Below are 19,248 nucleotides of genomic sequence, written 5' to 3'. Positions count from 1 at the left end.
ATGATAATATGTCTCAGTGATTTTCTTTTGGCATCTTTCTTGTATGGGGTTCGATGAGCATCTTGGATAGATATCCTTTCATCTTTCACGATGCCAGGGGAGTTTTCTGCCAACAGATCTTTAACTATTCTTTCTGTATTTTCTGTTATCCCTCCCAGTTCTGGAACTCCAGTCACATGCAAGTTACTCTTGGTAGAGTCCCACATGATTCTTAGTGTTTCTTCATTTTTTTTTTTAATTCTTTTATCTGATTTTTCTTCAACTATTTTTTATATTAGTGTCATGTGCCTTATCCTCCAACACCCCTACTCTGCATTCCAATTCCTCGATTCTGCTTCTCAGACTTCCTATTGAATTGTCTAATTCTGTAGTTTTATTGGAAACCCTGGTGGCGTAGTGGTTAAGTGCTATAGCTGCTAACCAAGAGGCTGGCAGTTCGAATCCGTCAGGCACTCCTTGGAAACTGTGTGGGGCAACTCTACTCTGTCCTATAGGGTTGGTATGAGTCAGAATCGACTCGACGGCAGTGGGTTTGGTTTTGGGTTTGGTAATTTTATTGTTAATCTTTTGGATTTCTGAATGCTGTCTCTCTATGGATTCTTGCAGCTTATTAATTTTTTCACTATGTTCTTGAATTATCTTTTTGATTGCTTCAACTGCTTTTTCAGTGTGTTCCTTGGCTGCTTCTGTAGATTGCCTTATTTCATTTCTGAGGTCATCCCTGATGTCTTGAAGCGTTCTGTATCTTAGTTTTTTATATTCTACATCTGCCAATTCCAGGAATGTGTCTTCATTTGGGAAAGATTTTGATTGTTTGATTTGGGGTTTGGGGAGGCAATCATGGTCAGCTTCTTTATGTGATTTGATATCGACTGCTGTCTCCGAGCCATCTATAAGATATTGTAATGATTTATTTTATATTTGCCCACGGAGTCTTATCTTCTTGTTTTGTTTTGTTTCCGTACACCCAAATGCGCTACTAGATTGCACTATATTGATTGTTGTAGCCTTTGAATCACTTATGTCCTATTACCAGATGGTTTGAGCTGTTACCAGATGTATAAGCCTATGAGTCCTTTCACTATTCTTGAATCAGCTTAGGTGTCCTGATAGTGGGTCACCTAGTGTGTGGTGTAGAAGGTCAAGTGTGGACTTTTTTTATGAGTTAGAATTTTGGTCTACATTTTTCTCCAGCTCTGTCTGGGACCCTCTGTTGTGATCCCTGTCAGAGCAGTTGGTGGTGGTACTCGGGCAACATCTAGTTGTACTGGACTCAGTCTGGTGGAGGCTGTAGTGCTTGTGGTCCATTAGTCATTTGGACTAATAGTTCCCTTGTATCTTTAGTTTTCCTCATTCTCCCTTGCTCCAGACAGGATGAGACCGGTGGAGTATCTTAGATGGCCGCACACAAGCTTTTAAGACCCTAGACGCTACTCACCAAAGTAGAATGTAGAACATTTTCTTCATAAACTATGTTATGCCCATTGAGCTAGATGTCCCCTGAGACCATGGTCCCCACAGCCCTCACCCCAGTAATTCAGTCCCTCAGGGAATTTGGATGTGTCTGTGGAGCTTTCACAACTTTGCCTTGGACAATTTGTGCTGGATTCCCCAGTATTGTGTACTGACTTACCCTTCACCAAAGTTACCACTTAGCTATTGTCTATATAGTGTTTTTTCATCCCCATCCCTCCCCTCCCTCGTAACCATCAAAGATTATTTCTTTTTATGTGTAAAGCTTTTCATGAGTTTTTATAGTGGTCTCATACAGTGTTCGTTCCACTGTAATTGACTTATTTCAGTCAGCATAATGCCATCCAGATTCATCCATGTTGTGAGATGTTTTGAAGATTCATCATTATTCTTTATCATTGCATAGTGTTCCATTGTGTGTACGTACATGTATGTATGTACGTTTGTTTATCCATTCATCTGTTGATGGGGGTTGTTTCCATCTTTCTGCTATTGTGAATAATGCTGCAGTGAACATGGGTGTGCATATGTCTGTTTGTGTGACGGCTCTTATTTCTCTAGGATATATTCCTAGGAGTGGAATTGCTAGATCATATGGTATTTCTATTTCTAGCTGTTTAAGGAAGCGCCATACCGTTTTCCAAAATGATTGTATCATTTTGCATTCCCATCAGCAGCACATAAGGGTTCCAGTCTCCCCATAGCCTCTCCAATACTTGTTATATTGTTTTTTTGATTTGTGCCAGTAATGCCAGGGTGAGATGGTATCTCATAGTGATTTTGATTTGCATTTCTCTAATGGCTAATGATCACGAGCATTTCCTCATGTGTCTGTTAGGCACTTGAATGTCTTCTTTGGTGAAGTGTCTGTTCATTTCCTTTGCCCCTTTTTTAATTGGATTGTCTTTTTGTTGTACAAGTGTTGGATTTTCCTGTAGATATTAGATATGAGACCTTTGTTGGATTTGTAATAGTCAAAAACTGGTTCCCAGTCTCTAGGTCCTCTTTTTACTCTTTTGGTAAAGTCTTTTGATGAAGATCCGAGTTATTAGCTTATCTTCTAGAGTTTGTGTGTTGTTAGTTATGGTTTGTATCCTGAAAATGCCATGTATTAGGACGTCTAACTTTGATCCCATTTTTTCTTCTGTGGTCTTTATAGTTTTTGGTTTTATATTTAGGTCTTTGAACCATTTTGAATTAGTTTTTGTGTATGATGTGAGGTATGGGTCCTGTTTCATTTTTTTGCAGATAAACATCCAGTTTTGCCACCACCATTTGTTTAAAAAGACTGTCTTTTCCCCATTTGATGAACTTTGGGCCCTAGTCGAAGGTCAGGTGGCCATAGATGGATGAATTTACATCTGGGTTCTCAATTCTGTTCGTAGGTCAGTGTGTCTATCATACCAGTACCAGGCTGTTTTGACTACCATAGCTGTACAGTAGGTTCTGAGGTCAGGTAGTGCTAGTCTTTATTCTTCTTCAATAGTGCTTTATTTATCCAGGGCCTCTTCCCTTTCCCTGTAAAACTAATGAGTAGTTTTCCCATCTCTTTAAAGAATGCTAGTGGTGTTGGGATTGAGATTACATTGTATTTGTAGATTGCTTTTGATTGGCAAGGATTTTTTTTTTTTTTTAATAATCTCCAGAGTGTACACTCACACCCATAGTTCATGGGAGTGGATGTTGGTACGAGGGAAATTGGAATTAAATATATTGTTGTAGTTGTTAGATACAGTCGAGTCAATTTCAACTCATAGCAACCCTATGCATGATAGAAGGAAACACTGCCCGGCCCTGTGCCATCTTACAATGGTTGTGCATGAGCCCATTGTTGCAACCATTGTGTCAATCCACCTCATTGAGGGTCTTCCTCTTTTCTGCTGGACCTGTACTTTACCAAGCATGATGTCCTTCTCTAGGGACTGATCCCTCCTAATAGTGTGTCCAAAGTTTGTAAACGCAGCCTCTCCATCCTTGCTTCTAAGGAGCATTCTTGTTGTACTTATTCCAGGACAGATTTGTCCGTTCTTTTGGCAGCTCATGGTATATTCGATATTCCTGCCAACACCACAATTCAAAGGCATCAGTTCTTCTTTAGTCTTCCTTATTCATTGTCCAGCTTTCACATGCATATGATGCAATTGAAAATACCATGGCTTAAGTCAGGCACACCTTAGTCTTCAAGGTGACATCTTTGCTTTTTAATACTTTAAAGAGGTCCTTTGCAGCAGATTTTCCCAATGCAGTGTGTCTTTTGATTTCTAGGCTGCTGCTTCCATGGGTGTTGTTTGTGGATCTGAGTAAAATAAAATCCTTGCAACTTCAGTCTTTTCTCCGTTTGCATGATATTGCTTCTTTGTTCGGTTGTGAGGATTTTTGTTTATGCTGAGGCGTAATCCACATTGAAGGCTGTGATCTTTGGACTTCACCAGTTAAGTGCTTCCAGTCCTCTTCACTTTCAGCAAGAAAGGTTGTGTCATCTGCATAACGCAGGTTGTTAATGAGTCTTCCTCCAATCCTGATGCCCCGTTCTTCTTCATACAGTCCAGCTTCTCGGATTAGTTGCTCAGCATACAGATTAAATAGGTATGGTGAAAGGATACAACCCTGATGCACACCTTTCCTGACTTTAAACCAATCAGCATCCCCTTGTTTGGTCCGAACAACTGCCTCTTGATCTATGTAAAGGTTCCTCATGAGCACAATTAAGTGTTCTGGAATTCCCATTCTTCGCACTGTTATCCATGATTTGTTATGATCCACACAGTCCAATGCCTTTGCGTAGTCAATAAAATACTGGTAAACATCCTTCTGGTATTCTCTGCTTTCAGCCAGGATCCATCCAACATCAGCAATATCTCTGGTTCCACGTCCTTTTCTGAATCTGGCCTGAATTTCTGGCAGTTCCCTGTCGATATACTGCTGCAGCCACTTTTGAATGATCTTCAGCAAAATTTTGCTTGCGTGTGATATTAATGATATTGATCTATAATTTCTGCATTTGGTTGGATCACCTTTCTTGGAAATAGGCATAAATATGGATCTCTTTCTGTCAGTTGCCAAGGAAGCTGTCTTCCATATTTCTTGGCATAGATGAATAAGCACTTCCAACGCTGCATCTGTTTGTTGAAATATCTCAATTGATATTCCGTCAATTCCTGGAGCCTTGTTTTTTGGCAATGTCCTCAGTGCAGCTTGGACTTCTTCCTTCAGTACCATCAGTTCCTGATCATATGGCACCTCTTGAAATGGCTGATCATTGACTAATTCTTATTGGTATAATGACTCTGTGTATTCCTTCCATCTTCTTTTGATGCTTCCTGCATCATTTAATATTTTCTAGGACAGACTAGGAAGAAGGACTCAGCAGTCTACTTCTGAAAAGAGTTAGACAATGAAACCTTATGAATAACGGGGGCATTACATATATATATATATATCTCCACAAGAAGTTTTTATATCCACAAAAAAGCACATAGTATTTCACTTTCAGGAAATAAATATCTGGGTTGCTAATAAAGATGTATATACAAGTTTACCAGTGGGAATCACTTAAGTAAATTGTTACACCCATTAAGGAATACTATGTAGCCAATTAAAATGACATAGATCTGTATTTACAAATGGGCATTTACAATTATAACGTTCTTTTTTTTAAAAAAGCCCTCTTTAAGGGCTATAATTAGGTAAAGTATGGTTTTTCATTTCTGTGAAAAGAAAGAGAAAGGGAAAAATATACACGTTATATATGTACATAAATGCACACACATATTGGCATATAGAAATGTCTAGGATAAACATACCAATAGTGATGAAGATATTTCTCTCTAGGTAGTAATTTTTTTAAGTTTTTTTTTTTTTTTTTTCAGTCATGTCTGCTTTTTCTTATGTTTCTCTTAGGTCTCACACCTGAACCACTCCTCCCTTTTCTTCATTTTTGTTGCTTCTCACTGGGCTGTCTTTGCCTCTCATGTGGACAGTCAGCTCTCTGAGGATAAGAACTCTGTTCTTTGCATTTCAGCGACCTTCTCAGCACTAGGAAGGTGCTGGGCATAAGATGATGACAAATAAATGTTTTGTGAATAAAAATGATATAGTTGTGACAAGCCTGGTTGCTACAGGTTCTTTTGAGAATTCCATTTTGAGAGTTCAGGTTTAACAGGATATGATGAGGTGACACAATTTGGGATGTCTCTGTTCCCATATGACTTCTAGATTGTTAAAAGTCTAGCATTTTAGCAGTGAGCCTGTATTGCCTTAAGCTGCAGCAGATGACAAGTAGAGAATGGTATGTATTTTAATGCTGTCTATAGGAACGTTTTTCATTTATTCGGAGCTATGTTTCCAAATTAAAAGAAAGCATTTCTGTAGGTTTGGAATCACCTCCCAGCTTATAGCCTGTGATAGTAACAATTAGATCAAGATCAGTCACAGCTAACGTTTATTATCATTACTTTCCTGAAGTGGGCTGGAAAAGACAGCTGATTTTCTTGTTAGGTTGAACTGTTAAAATTTGGGTACTTATTTCCGAGTCTTGGTTGAAGGAAGAAGTGGGGTGGTCAGTCAGGGCTTGATTCACTTTTAGTTTTTCTTAATTCTGAGATTTTTACAGCTGAAGGAAAAATTAGTTGTCATTCATTTTATTGGGTCCTAATGAAGTCATCAGAAACCCTGGTGGCACAGTGGTTAAGTGCTACGGCTGCTAACCAAAGGGTCAGCAGTTCGAATCCGCCAGATGCTCCTTGGAAACTCTGTGGGGCAGTTCTACTCTGTCCCATAGGGTCGCTATGAGTCGGAATTGACTCAACAGTACTGGGTTTGGTTTTTGGGTAATGAAGTCATCCTATGGATGGTACAGGACTGGGCAGTGTTTTGTTCTGTTGTATATGGGGTTGATGTGAGTCAGAACCAGCTCTGTGGCACCTAGCAACAACAAGAGAAGTCAGTTGACTCTCACAGTGTCTCAGAGCTCATCAATGTGTGATGCTGGGCCAGAATGATACATGAAGGTTTAGCTTGGCCTAATGCTCTGTGAAAGGCACTGGAAATTTTTTTTTTAATGAACACAACCTGCAGTCGTTTTTAGATTGGTACTCTGGGAAGGCAGCAAGCCTTTTGGTGTCTGCGAGGTGTTAACAGGAGATTTTGCACTCTGGAAATGAGTTGCTGCCCACCAGTTCTCACTCTGGCCCATTGCTTCTCCCCTGCTGGGAACCAACAGCCTGCGTGTGTGTATACGCTCTTTTTGTTTATTCACTCACCCACTCATTCATTCATTCATCCAACAAATGTATATCAAGCACTCATAGGTACAAGGCACTGTGTTAGGCACTCAGAATACACCAGTGACAAAAGTGATGAAGGCATTCATTCATGCAGCTTACATTCTAGCTACAGACCACAAACACTAAATGTATTAAGTAAGCAAATTATAGAGAATGCTAGAAGCTAAATAAGTGCTGATTGAGCAGGGGACAGTAATGGGGCGAGCAGGTTGGGTTGCAGTGATAAGTGCACTGGTCAGCCTAAGTCCCTTTGTAGTTAACTTGAGGAAAGATATTCCAGGCCTGGTGTTTTTCAGAAAAACCATGAGGCCAGCGTGACTGGAATAGAGTGAATGAAAGGGAGAGACAAGGGAGATGACGGAGGCAGGACTTGGGACCTGGGACCAGGTCATACAGGGACTTAGGGGCTGTTGTAAAGATGTCAGCTTGCTTTGGTGAGGTGGGGGAGCCAGGGAGGGTTCTAAATGGAGGAGTCATGTGATCTGACCCATGTGTTAAAGGGATCACTCTGTTGCTGAACTAATAGACTGGACGGGGACTAGAGTAGAAGCAGGATGTCATAGTTATCTAGTGCTGCTATAATAGATATCTCACAAGCAAAAGGCTTAACAAACAGAAATTTATTTTCCCATGGATTAGGAGACTAGAACTCCGAATTCAGAACACCAGCTCTACGGAAAGGCTTTCTCTCTCTTTTGGCGCTGGGAAAGGTCCTTGTCTCTTTTTAGCTTCTGTTCCTTGGTCCCTTGGTGATCTTCATGTGGTATGTGTCTTCTCCGTTTATGCTTCCTTCTGTGTGTCTAATCTGCTTTTTTTATACCTCAAAGGTGATTGGCTTAAAACACACTCTACATTGATATGGTCTCATTAGCATAACAAAGAAAGCCCTATTCATGAATAGGATTGCATCCACAGGTATAGGGGTTTAGGATTTACAACACATACTTTGGGGGACACAATTCAATCCATAACACAAAGACACCAGTTAGGAGGCTGTTACAATAAGCTAATCCTGTTCCTGAACTTGACAGAGAGCAGCTCTGTGAGATCTGTAGGCCGTGATCATTGCCAAACTCAGGCCACATGCCTTCACATTTTGCCTTCTCTGCTTGTATATGACAAAGTGTGATGGTTACAGGCCCCACATTCTGCCGGTTTGGAAGAAGGAGGGCAAATGGCCTCTTTCTGAATGCTTAGAGGCCTCTGCACAGCCAAAGAACTGTGGCCAACTGTCCTCACATGGATCCATCCTTCCAGGGCTAACCCAGCCCCTCCTCCAGGAAGCCCTCCTAACATGTCAGCACATGTCAGACTCAGGCTCATGCCAAGGACTGTTCTGACGGTTCCCACAAGCCATTGTCCAGAAGCCTCTGTGTCCCTGGGGATGGAGCTACAAAATTATTACAAGCCAGTGACAACAAGAGTATCATTTCTTTGTTTAATTTCTATAGCAAATCAAGGAAGAGTTTGGAAAAGTGAAGGCAATACAGAAACATAATAGGTAGGAAATAATTGCCAGATTGAAATATTGGTGGGAGCTTGGCTATAGAATATAACATTGTAGTCCTCACAACTGGACCAATTCAGTCAAGAAATCTAATGATGTATTGCAATGGACAAATCTGCTGCAAAAAAACCTCTTTAAAGTGTTAAAAAGCAAAAATGTCACTTTGAGGGCTAAGATACGCCTGACCCAAGCCATGGTATTTTCAGTTTCCTCATATGCATGCAAAAGCTGGACAATGGATGAATAAAAAAGACCGAAGGAGAACTGATACGTTTGAATTTTAGTGTTGGTGAAGAATATTGAATATACCACGGAGTGGCAGAAAAATGAACAAATCTGCCTTGGAGGAAGTGTAGCCAGAATGCTCCTTAGAAGGGAAGATGGCGAGAGTCATCTCGCGTACTTTGGACATGTTATCAGGACTGACTAGTCCCTGGAGAAGGACATCATGCTTGGTCAGTGAAAAAGAGGAAGATGCTAAATGAGATGAGTTGACACAGTGGCTGCAGCAATGGGCTTAAACATAGCTGCGACTGTGAGGATGGTACAGGACTGGGTAGTGTTTCATTGTGTTGTGCACAGGGTCACTATGAGTCAGAAATGACTCAAACAGCACGTACCAACAATAAGAACGTACTTACTCCAAGGCCTCTGGATCACTAAATTTGGGCCTCTCTGTGTTAATGACAACAATGGCAGGCAGCATTTATTGCCTGCTTATCATGTGTCAAGTACTGTGCTTGATTGCACTGTCATATTATTTCATTAGACCTTTACAACCAATCTAAACCAAACTCAAACCAAACCTATTGTTGCCGTGTCAATTCCGACTTATAGCGGCCCTATAGGACAGAGAAGAACTGCTCCATAGGGTTTCCAAGGAGCAGCTGGTGGATTCCATCTGTTTACTTTTTGGTTAGCAGCTGGATGGTTAGCCATTGTCTGACCAGGGCTTCACCACTCTAGAACTTAGATACTCTCATTATCCCCACTTTACAGATGAGAGAGGTTAGGAAATTGCGTAGGATCTCACAGCTAATAGTGAGGAAACCAGTGTGCTAGCTAACCCCAGGCTGCCTGATACCAGGGCTGGGCCCTTAAACCCTACACTCATCTCCTTTTAGTCATAAAAAATATTTCTGATATCAAAAGTTGATGTTCAGAATAAGGTTGAAACTCTGTGCTCAAATAAGTTTATTAAAATTATACTTTTAATCTTCATTCCTCAGTTTCCCCAACTTTGAAATAACATAGAAAGACCTGTTCGCTACTACTAAGACTATTGTGAAGTCTAAGAAATACATTTTTTAAAAGCACATTAAACCTTTTGGGAATGTTTTATCAAATAATTGCAAAGGTCACAGATGACTGACTATTTATGCTAATTGCATTTTCATGAGAATTACAGGCATATAAAAATACCATTCTGTATTATAGAGAGACATAGTTTGTAGCAACCAAGAGCAACACTTTCTAACGTGTCCCCTGTATTCAGATGACATAAAATGTTTCTCCAGATATTTCTTTTTTTGTGACCAGAGGACAGAGATTTGCACATACCCTACTGGCCAATACGGGTGCTGTTTGAGGTCTCTGATTGAATTATCATCTGTGCGAATTCCATCAGTCTTGAAAAGATAAACACTTGTTTAGTACCGGCTCTTTGTGAAAGTACAACTACTTCTGATAATGGCCAAGTAATTCTCCTTTATCAACTGCTTAGGGCCTGATCCGGAAATCAAAAAGGGAGCTCTTTCAATAAAGATGCCGATCTCTCGGAAATTGGGCGAGCTCCTGACATGGCATTGCCATCTCGTTCAGCTGCAGCACCGTAGTGAAGAGGCACTCCTTCTTGCTGCGTGCCATTCAGACACTGGGACTGAGTGGACCGAGTGAGAAATAGTATCTGCTAAACAAATCTCTCTAAAATCAGAAAGCAAAATGACACATATTTTGTTGTCGCTTTTGATACCACCGTAACAATCACAGGCTCAAATATCTCAGAAAAGGAAATAAAATTCTACTGAGCATCTGAAATGTTGGCTGGTCAAGTAAGAGAGTGGAGCATTGTACTGGAATGACTCAATAAGCCATTCATTCATTCAATTGTAACATTGTAGACTTGCAGAGCTAAGAATCAAGAAAGTATAGTATATGCCTCTTAGGGGGCAAACATTCTAGCAGCTGGCTGAAAACTGGCCTGGGAATTCAGAGGCTAGATTGCCTTGACAGAAGGCAGTGTCTGGCATTTGGTTTCCTCATCTCTAAAAATGATGACCCTGGACTAGGTCCGAATTTGCCAACTGGTAGCCCAGAGGCTAAGTGCAGCCTGTAGATGTGTTTAGTTTGGTGCACAAATGGGGTGTGGTTTTAGTTCTAATTTAGAAATGTCAAGCCTGAAATCCCAAATAGCAGCTATATGTTTGAGCAGAATACCAGCTGTTTAGAGGGGACTTGCTCACTGCAGTTTGCACCGGGGGCCCCATCACTCCCTTTTGTCTTCCATACATGCTCAGCTTCATGCCCTCATACTACCTGTCCAAGCCCCATACTGGATCATCTCTGGTGGCGCTACCAAGCACCCAGAATCTTGCAGTTCTCAAAAGTAAGTGAGATACCAAGATGATCCAAGACATGAAGTCATTCAACTACCAATGAATCATCTTTTCTAAAGTCTTCAGTGACGTTGGCCACCGCCCCAACCCTAAGTCTGTTGTATTTTGGATTTACATTGTTGCAGTGTCTTGGCTTGGCAAAAAATCATGCCCACTACATTTTTTGGTTATTTTAAGATTTTAGAGTCAAGGTGCTACAGATAACACCATTAAAAATTCAACTACTCATAGTCAAATCTTTTGAACAGTTCATTAAAATTTCTCCTAGTTCTGTGTATCAGAAATGAGGCTTTCATTGATTTGGATTGTTTTTAACCTGTGTTTGTTACTTTTATAAATTAAGAATGATCTTTCTACATACATAAAAACTAAGTCACTTGTCTAGAGAAGCTGTTGAATCTTGTTTTTTGTGAGGTGAAACTTCTAAAAGGCTGAATTTGGTAAATATAGGAGTGGTTAGAAACAGTTTCCCAGTCCCAACTGCCCCATTGGATGATCCATAGAGACAGAATGTAAGGTATCCAGATACAAACACGGATCTAAAGCTACACACAGTTGCATACCTTGCAACGTGGGCTTGAGTTCAGCTTTAATAGAGCCCCTTTTATGAATTAATGGATGGTTCTTTGACAAGAATATGAAAACAATTTCTTTTTTCCCAATGCATTTCGTTTGAACTGTGCTTAAACTGCTCTTTACCTTACAAAAGGAAGGCTTTTTATATGCTCAAAGTTCTTTTGCTAGTGGCCCATGAAACCCTTCTGATTCCTAATCTAGATTAATTTTATGTTTTATATTCCTGTTTATGTTGTGCTTCCCAAAAATCTCAGCTACCAAACCCATATCCACGTCAAATTCTTCTATTTGGGTAGCATTAGATGCAGAGTTGTCAATTTCTTACACCTTTAAGCTTAATTTCTATGATTGGGTCCACGGGAGAAATGGACATGTAATGTTTTACCGCTACCAGGAAAAGTTTTCCAGAAGATCTTGCATGCATAGTGTGAAATTTGGGTGTTAGATATGAAAGCTAAGATGCCACTGAGCTCTCTAGCATTTACTTGTATGCCACCGTGCTAACTGAAATGGCTGTCTCCGTCCGTGGAGGCAGCTCCTGAGCGTACCTACTGGACCTTTCCTTTGGGCAGCCATCTTGGTTGCTCAAAATACCGGTTGGCTTAGTAAACTCAGACTGTCATTGTCGTTTTCAAGATATAAAGTTGTTCATTATCCAGAAGCTTTATTGACAAAGTTTGAAACAGTTCACATTCTAGGAAGACTTATCTTTTCATCTTTGGAAGACTTATAGAATTTGTGGTTCAGGCATTCTCTTTTCAGGTCTAAAAATATGATTCGGAAACCACAGCAATTTTTTTCTTTTCTTCAAATACATACTAGTGTAAAAATGAATGCAAAAGACTATTTAGCTGTCTTTTCCAAATGGGAAATTGCCAATAGCTTTACTTTTTTCATTAAGTCATAATTGAAATTACAAATGTATGCAAATGTATACCTAAAAATTATTATACTTCTCACATGTTTTATACAGTGAGGCTTAACATACTTTTGGCAAATGAAGCATCATTTGAACAAAGTTACTGAGTTTGGATTTTTTTTTAGATAGAGAGAGATAGACAAGACAAACAGATACATGATAGCTGCTGTCAACTCATGGAGACCCAATAACAACAGAACAAAACATTGCCCAGCCTTGCATCATCCTCACAACCACTGGCATGTTCGAGTCCATCGTTGCAGCTTTTGTGCCAATCCATCCCACCAAGGGTCTCCCACGTCCTCATTGGTCCTTTCCTTCACCAAATAAGGTGTCATCCTCAAGTGGTTGATCCCTCCTGATGACGTATCCAAGCAAGTGAGTCAGACAGTGTTCTGTTGTGATCCATAAGGTTTTTGCTGGCTCATTTTCAGAAGTAAATCACCAGGCCTTTCTTCCTAGTCTCCCTTAGTCTGAAAGCTCTGCTGAAACCTGCCCACCATAGGTGACTCTGCTGATATTTGAAATACCAGTAGCATAGCTTCCAGCATCACAGCAACAGGCAAGCCAGCACAGAATGACAAACTGGAAGATGGGTGGTGGGTTTTATTTACACCTTCATAAGTCATGCAGATGCCATCCGTGGCTATTCACATCCATTCATGATAGAATACTCCATGCCTCACTGATGTTTCTGGACCTTCGAGGTCAATAGGCTGACCCTTGGTGGTGGTGTGAATTCTTGGAAGTTTATCTTCCTGTCCTTTCCTTAGGGCCCCATCACCCACTTGGTGCAAACTCCACTCTCATTTTAGGCAGGTCTGCATCCTCAGGTTCACTCCTCTTCCTCATCCAGCTTCCCAACCCCTCCTTTTCCTATAAAACAAGAAGGGGTCTAGGAGTAGTCATTTGAACTGTGGGTGACTGACTGGTGATGTTTGGGAAGAAGGAGTTCCTGTCAGGGTATTCTGGGCTAGTGTCTGCAGTTTTAAAACATCATCTCAAGACTTTATTTCTTGGTACAGGAACTAAAAACTAGCTAACTCTCTAGTGTGTGAATCCTTTAGAGACCCTAGAAATCATCCTAGCCTTTTAGGTTGGCTCTGAAAATAAACGATTTTTAATTCTCTCAGAGATGCCTTGTGATGGAAAGGGAAAATTAGAAGTGACCACCTCTGCTGATTCTACACTGAAGGCCCCTGGGCCCTGTGAGAGGTGGGCGCAGGGCTGACTCAGATAATGCTTCTGAAACTCCTTCTGAAATTAGCTGAGGCCAAAGACTCCTCCTTCAGTATTATCCTGCAGAGACAGAAGCACTTGAGAACATAGTAAACAAGCCCCTCTCTCCAACTTCTAAGAAAAAAATCCTACCTGTCTGTGTGGTGCAAACAGACAAGGCTGCTAACCGAGAGGCTGGCAGTTTGAGTCCACCCAGAGGTACTTTGGAAGAAAGTCCTGGTAATCTACTTCTGAAAATTCAGCCATTGGAACGTGTATGGAGCACATTTCTACTATGATACACACGGAATTGCCGTGAGTCTGAGGCCGACCTGACAGCAGCTGGTTTTTCTCAGAAATGTAAGACAACAGACAAAAATATGTAATAATCAGCCATGCAAACTGTGAAGAATGTCAGAACACTTTGTGTTTTACAAGTAAGCTTTTATTTGGATAGAGAATATCCCTATCCCATCCTGTGTCTTCCCTGCCTGAGCACAGATCTGTCCAACACCTTCAACTTAACCTTCCTTCTCCCTTCCCAGGTTAAACACATGTGTATTTCATTTTCTGACCCAGTTGTTTAGTTGGTGTTGAGTGAGATTTCCAATGTTAACAGTCCTTCTGATGTCCCCTCACCCCCACAAATAAAAAGACCCAGAGCCCTGGAATACACTCCTGTGTCTTCTTGCTGTGTGATACAAGCTTGAAAAAAAAGATGTGTCCTTGGTACGTTTTTCGTTAATAGAGGTTTTAGAAACACATGCTCCCAATATACTTTATAAGCTCCTTTCAGCCCTGTCTCTTCAGCATCCAATTCAAGAGGATGTTGGGGAGCCACTGATACCATCTTCCAACTCAGAAGCTCTTCTTGGTGGCTCTTTTATAAATGCAGACAGACCAAGAAATTTCTGGATGCTGGGGACTTTATATCCATAGACACAATTAATATTCACATCAAATCTATAAGGTTGATGTTTTTATTTGTAGTTTATAGTTGTGGTAAAGGAGCCCTGGTGGCACAGTGGTTAAGCACTGGGCTGTTAACCAAAAGGTTGGCAGTTCGAACCCATCCGGTTGCTCCTTGGGAGAAAGACCTGGTGATCTGCTCCCATAAAGATCAGAGCCTAGAAAACCCTATGGGGCAGTTTTACTCTGTCAAATGGGGTGGCTGTGAATCGAAAATCAAATCAACGGCACCTAACAGTAGCATAGCCAGGAGAGGAAATGAGCCTAGGGTGGCCAGGGAACATGCCTGATGTCCCATGGCTAGTAATTGAGAAAGCACTCTATTTTAATTCTGTTCTAGTTACTTAATGAGTGCATACTATAGATAAGGCTGCAGACCATAACTAAACTCCATTTCCAAATAAGTAAGGAAAGGGGCATTGAGGAAATGAACAACTAACAAAATAGCAATAGCAAATCACTTAGCCCAGTGCCTGGCATACAGTAAATGTTGGCGAGTATTATTGCCCCAATGTAAACTAACTCTTTGACAACTTTATTTTGGGGAGAATATTAATGATCCATTATTCCTAACTTGTGAGATGGAAAGTTATTGATTTATCACCTCTGGGCTTGGCAAGTTGAGCCCTGTTACTGTTTATTAATGTGATGAGGGTACCTGTGGTGAGGGAAGGTCCCCGCTGCGTGGTGGCAGTAATTATCATTGTTGCTGTGTGGCTGCAGGAACCATTTGCTAGCAAATGCTGGTTTCTTCATTTTCCTTCTAAAAAAAAATCCCATTGCATAATTTAACAATCATTTTGTTCCATAGTGAGATGAAAAGAATTTAGCTGCCTTCAGCTGGAGCTCAATGGAGAAGCAAATTATAGAAATCACTGACATTAGTGCCTGGCTAGAGTAGGACTGTTTCCTACTGAATATTTGAAAGTATTTTATCCAATCTAATTTTAAGACTCTGGAGTCACTGGGCTTCCACTGCTTTCCCTGGGCACTGTAATTACGTGGCCTAATAGAGCTCAGTGGGTAGGACGTTTGCTCCAGCTGAACCCAGGGCAGTGGCTTCATTTGTAGGAGGTCTGGTCACTGCCTTTCTCAAAATGGCATTTGGAGAAGGGGTAAAAGCATGTTTTTCTCATTCGAGAAAATGTTTTTGCCTTCCTACCCCAGGGTGTTTCTTTTGTCCACGCTGCTGGCGTTGGACCATGGTTTGTCCCGTGACAGGATTTCTGTTAACTTTGTATTATAGATAACCACCAACATACATAAAAGTAGGCAGAACAACAACAACAAACAGTAAGACAGAACAGTACATTGAGCATATGTGCCTAAAACTAACCCCAACAACCATCACCAGTGGCCAACCCTACCTCATCCATACTTCCATCTGCTTTCGCCTTTTCCAGCCTTTTTTTGAAGCAAATCTTACTCATCATATCGTTTTAGCTATAAATATCTCAGCATGTTTCTCCAAAAGATAGGAACTTTTTTGACATAATCATGGTATCACTATCAAAATTAAAAAATATTAACGAGTTTTCTTTAGTATCATCAATACCTAGTGTGTTTTCAAAGTTGTAATTGTCGCACAAGTTTGTTTTTTTTTTTTTATATTTAACAAACCATATTTATTTCTTAATGACTTTGAAAGTCTGTCTAGGTTTTATTTATTATATGAACCCAGATATAAGGTTTCTCTTGCCCCCCAAAAAAAATCCTTTAGAAAAGAGGCATCCAGCATATATTTGAGTCCATACAGTCTTTCCTTCAGAGTATTCTCTTAGTAATATTATTTTTTGAGTAATTTTTATTGTGCTGTAAGTGAAAGTTTATAAGTCAGGTCAGCCTCTCACGTATAAACTTATATACACCTTACTACATATTCCCACTTAACTCTCCCCCTAATGAGTCAACCCACTCCCTCTTTCCAGTGTCTCCTTTCGTGACTGTTTTGCCAGTTTCTAACCCCTTCTACCCTCTAGAGAGGAGATCCCAACACAGTCTCAAGTGTCCACCTGATACAAGTAGCTCTCTCCTCATCAGCATCTTTCTCCAACCCATTGTCCAGTCCAATCCATGTCTGATGAGCTGGCTTCAGGAGTGGTTCCTGTCCTGGGCCGTTGCACAAGTTTTTAATTTTTAAAAAATTCAATATCCAAATAATGTATATACATTATTACTGGTTTGTATATCTTCTTAAATATCTTTAAGTCTACAGGTTTCCCCGCTACCTTTTGTTTTTCTCCCTTACATTTTATTTGTTGAAGATTCGGATTATTTGCCCTGTGGCGTTTCCTAGTCTAGGTTTTGCTGATTGTATCCCCATGACTTAACATGTTCCTCAGTCCTCTGAATTTCCTGTAAATTGCTAGTTGAATCTGAAGAATTAAGTTCAGGGTTTTGTTTGTTTGTTTTCTGGTTTTGGCAAGACTTTTTGAAATGATGTTGTATTCTCCTATCATGAGACATATCCTATCTGGCTGTTTTTTACTTTGTCATGTTAGCAGCCTTTGATGATCAGTCCCTAAATCTGTTAATTCACTGGGGCTGCAAAAGAGTGGTATTCTAATTATATATTCCTTCCTCACATATGAGATGGAATACCTTTTTTTTCTTACAGGTAAGCCTTCAACAAAATTCTGGTTCATAAAAAAGGCCAAACTTACTGGTCTAATAGAGCCTGGTAGAACCCCAGGACTATGGCTCTTAGACACCCTTCAACCTGGAAATGAACCTACTCCCAGAGCTCACCTTTCAGCCAAACGACAGACAGGCCTGTAACGTGAACAATAATACCTGTAAGGAAAATTCTCAGAACAGTCAGCCATAGGAGACAAAAAGGGCAGCATTTGCCCAAAAACAAAGTTCAGAAGTCAGGAAGGGGCAGGAAAAATGGGCGAATGGAAACGGGAAACTCGGGGGAAGTGGGTAGAGTGCCATCACATTGAGAGGATTGCAACCAAGGTCATGAAACAAAATGTGTATAAATTGTTGAACGGGAAACTAATTTGCTCTGTAAACTTTCATCCAACCACAATAAAATGTTCAGAAACCAACCAACAACAACAACAACAAAAAAAACATAAGCTTTCCCTCTCATTATTTAGTTACCTAGGGATAGATTTTGTATAAGAAAGGCAGGATGAAATACTTGATTCTTTTCCTTTATTTGCCAGTTTTTGAAAAAGAAGTTGGTTCTTTATTTTCTTTTAACACTGTCAGTTATATGCTTTGGAGCAGGTGGGGGATTTCTTTATTAACTCATTTAATTAAACATATTAAATATATTTCAAGAAATAGAAATTATTATTCTTCTTGATGCTCAAATTATCTCATCTTTGGCCAATGGGAGCCTCTTCAGGTTAACTCCTGAGTCCTCTGAGACATGGCCTTGTGGTCTTTGATAGCTTCCTGGTTGTCAGATATGGTAGTTTCACAATTTTTATCAGGTTGGAATGTAGCCTATTGTGGGCATTTTCCAAATCGCCTTACAAAAATTCCTTATAATTCTCTCAACTTCTGTTGGCCCTTCTGGAAAAGATGGAGAGATTCCCCGCTCTTTGTGGGATCACAAGAAGACAAGTCAGAATAGGTATTAGAAACTCATTTATTAAACTTATTTTATAAGTTTTTATTGAGTTTCTACTTTTGCCCAATATTGTACTAGATACCAGAAATACAGCGAACAAGAAAATATAACTTTTGTCCCGAAGATTTTGCAGCCTGGAGGGGTAGATTTTGGACCTGATGACCTGGTAGTGATGTCAGGAATGTACATTTTGCCAAAACCATCAACGAGATTTCATTAAGGCACCATGTTAGTTTTGTCTTTACTGTCAAGTCATAGATTGGTTGCTGGTTATTCTGAATTCTTCTCATGTAATTAATCTTCTTCATATAGTGAAAAAAAATAAGTGCCTAACTCGGTGATTTTTGTTGTAGAAGAAGGAAAAAGTGTGGAAATGGATGTGTTTTTGTAAACCTCGAAAATGGTTGTACAAGCAGTAAAATAGATTGCTTTTCCTCTTCTAGTCTCTATTTCTCTGTTAAGTAAGGGAGATATTTATTTTCTGCCTATTTTATAAAGTTGCTGAGTGCTGCAACGAATTTATATTTATAGAGAGCTTGGAGCTTTTTGGATGAAAGGTGCTAAATTATGGTTTATTGTTTATTGAATTTATTCAATGTGCCCAAACTCCTGGGAACATTTACTGACGTTAATTAAAAACAGATAGTCCTCACTCTGACAGCTTACAGTGCCACTCACAAACCAGTAACAAACAATGTGCACTCTTCTTGTCCTAACTGGGGACTGCTTAGAGAACCATAGCTCTTTCTGACAGGAGAATGATCCTGTTTTTGTAGGCCAGATGAGTTAGGATGCTGGGGAAAAACACAAAGAGATTCTTAATGAGGTCTGGACCACCTACCAGTCCCCATTTGAAAAATGACTTAGACTAAGAAGACTTTTCTCAATTTCCACATACAACTTTCAGGTTGGGAACTTAAAAAAACCGTTTTGGGAGGAAATTAAGTTAAAAGTTTATGTTTGATACATTGTTTAATGATCACTTTTTCTTTATAGGGATGGCATTCTAAAGCAGCCAACTGGAATCTGTTTGTTTTATTAACCCAACCTAGTGGAAGCTGTGAAAATGTAATTTTTATAATCACATGTTTGCTTCCCTT

General features: G+C 40.1%; 1 protein-coding gene across 4 annotated transcripts in view; it reads left to right on the top strand.

Annotated features, from left to right (window-relative positions):
• Positions 1 to 19,248, top strand: part of TNIK (TRAF2 and NCK interacting kinase) — a 482,068-nt gene that overhangs the window by 309,983 nt on the left and 152,837 nt on the right. The gene's annotated exons all lie outside the window — the stretch shown is intronic.

Source organism: Loxodonta africana, chromosome 23 (assembly GCF_030014295.1).
Source record: "Loxodonta africana isolate mLoxAfr1 chromosome 23, mLoxAfr1.hap2, whole genome shotgun sequence".
Classification (NCBI taxonomy): domain Eukaryota; kingdom Metazoa; phylum Chordata; class Mammalia; order Proboscidea; family Elephantidae; genus Loxodonta; species Loxodonta africana.
The sequence above is the reverse complement of the archived record's forward strand: the minus strand, read 5'-3'. Positions and strand labels throughout refer to the sequence as shown.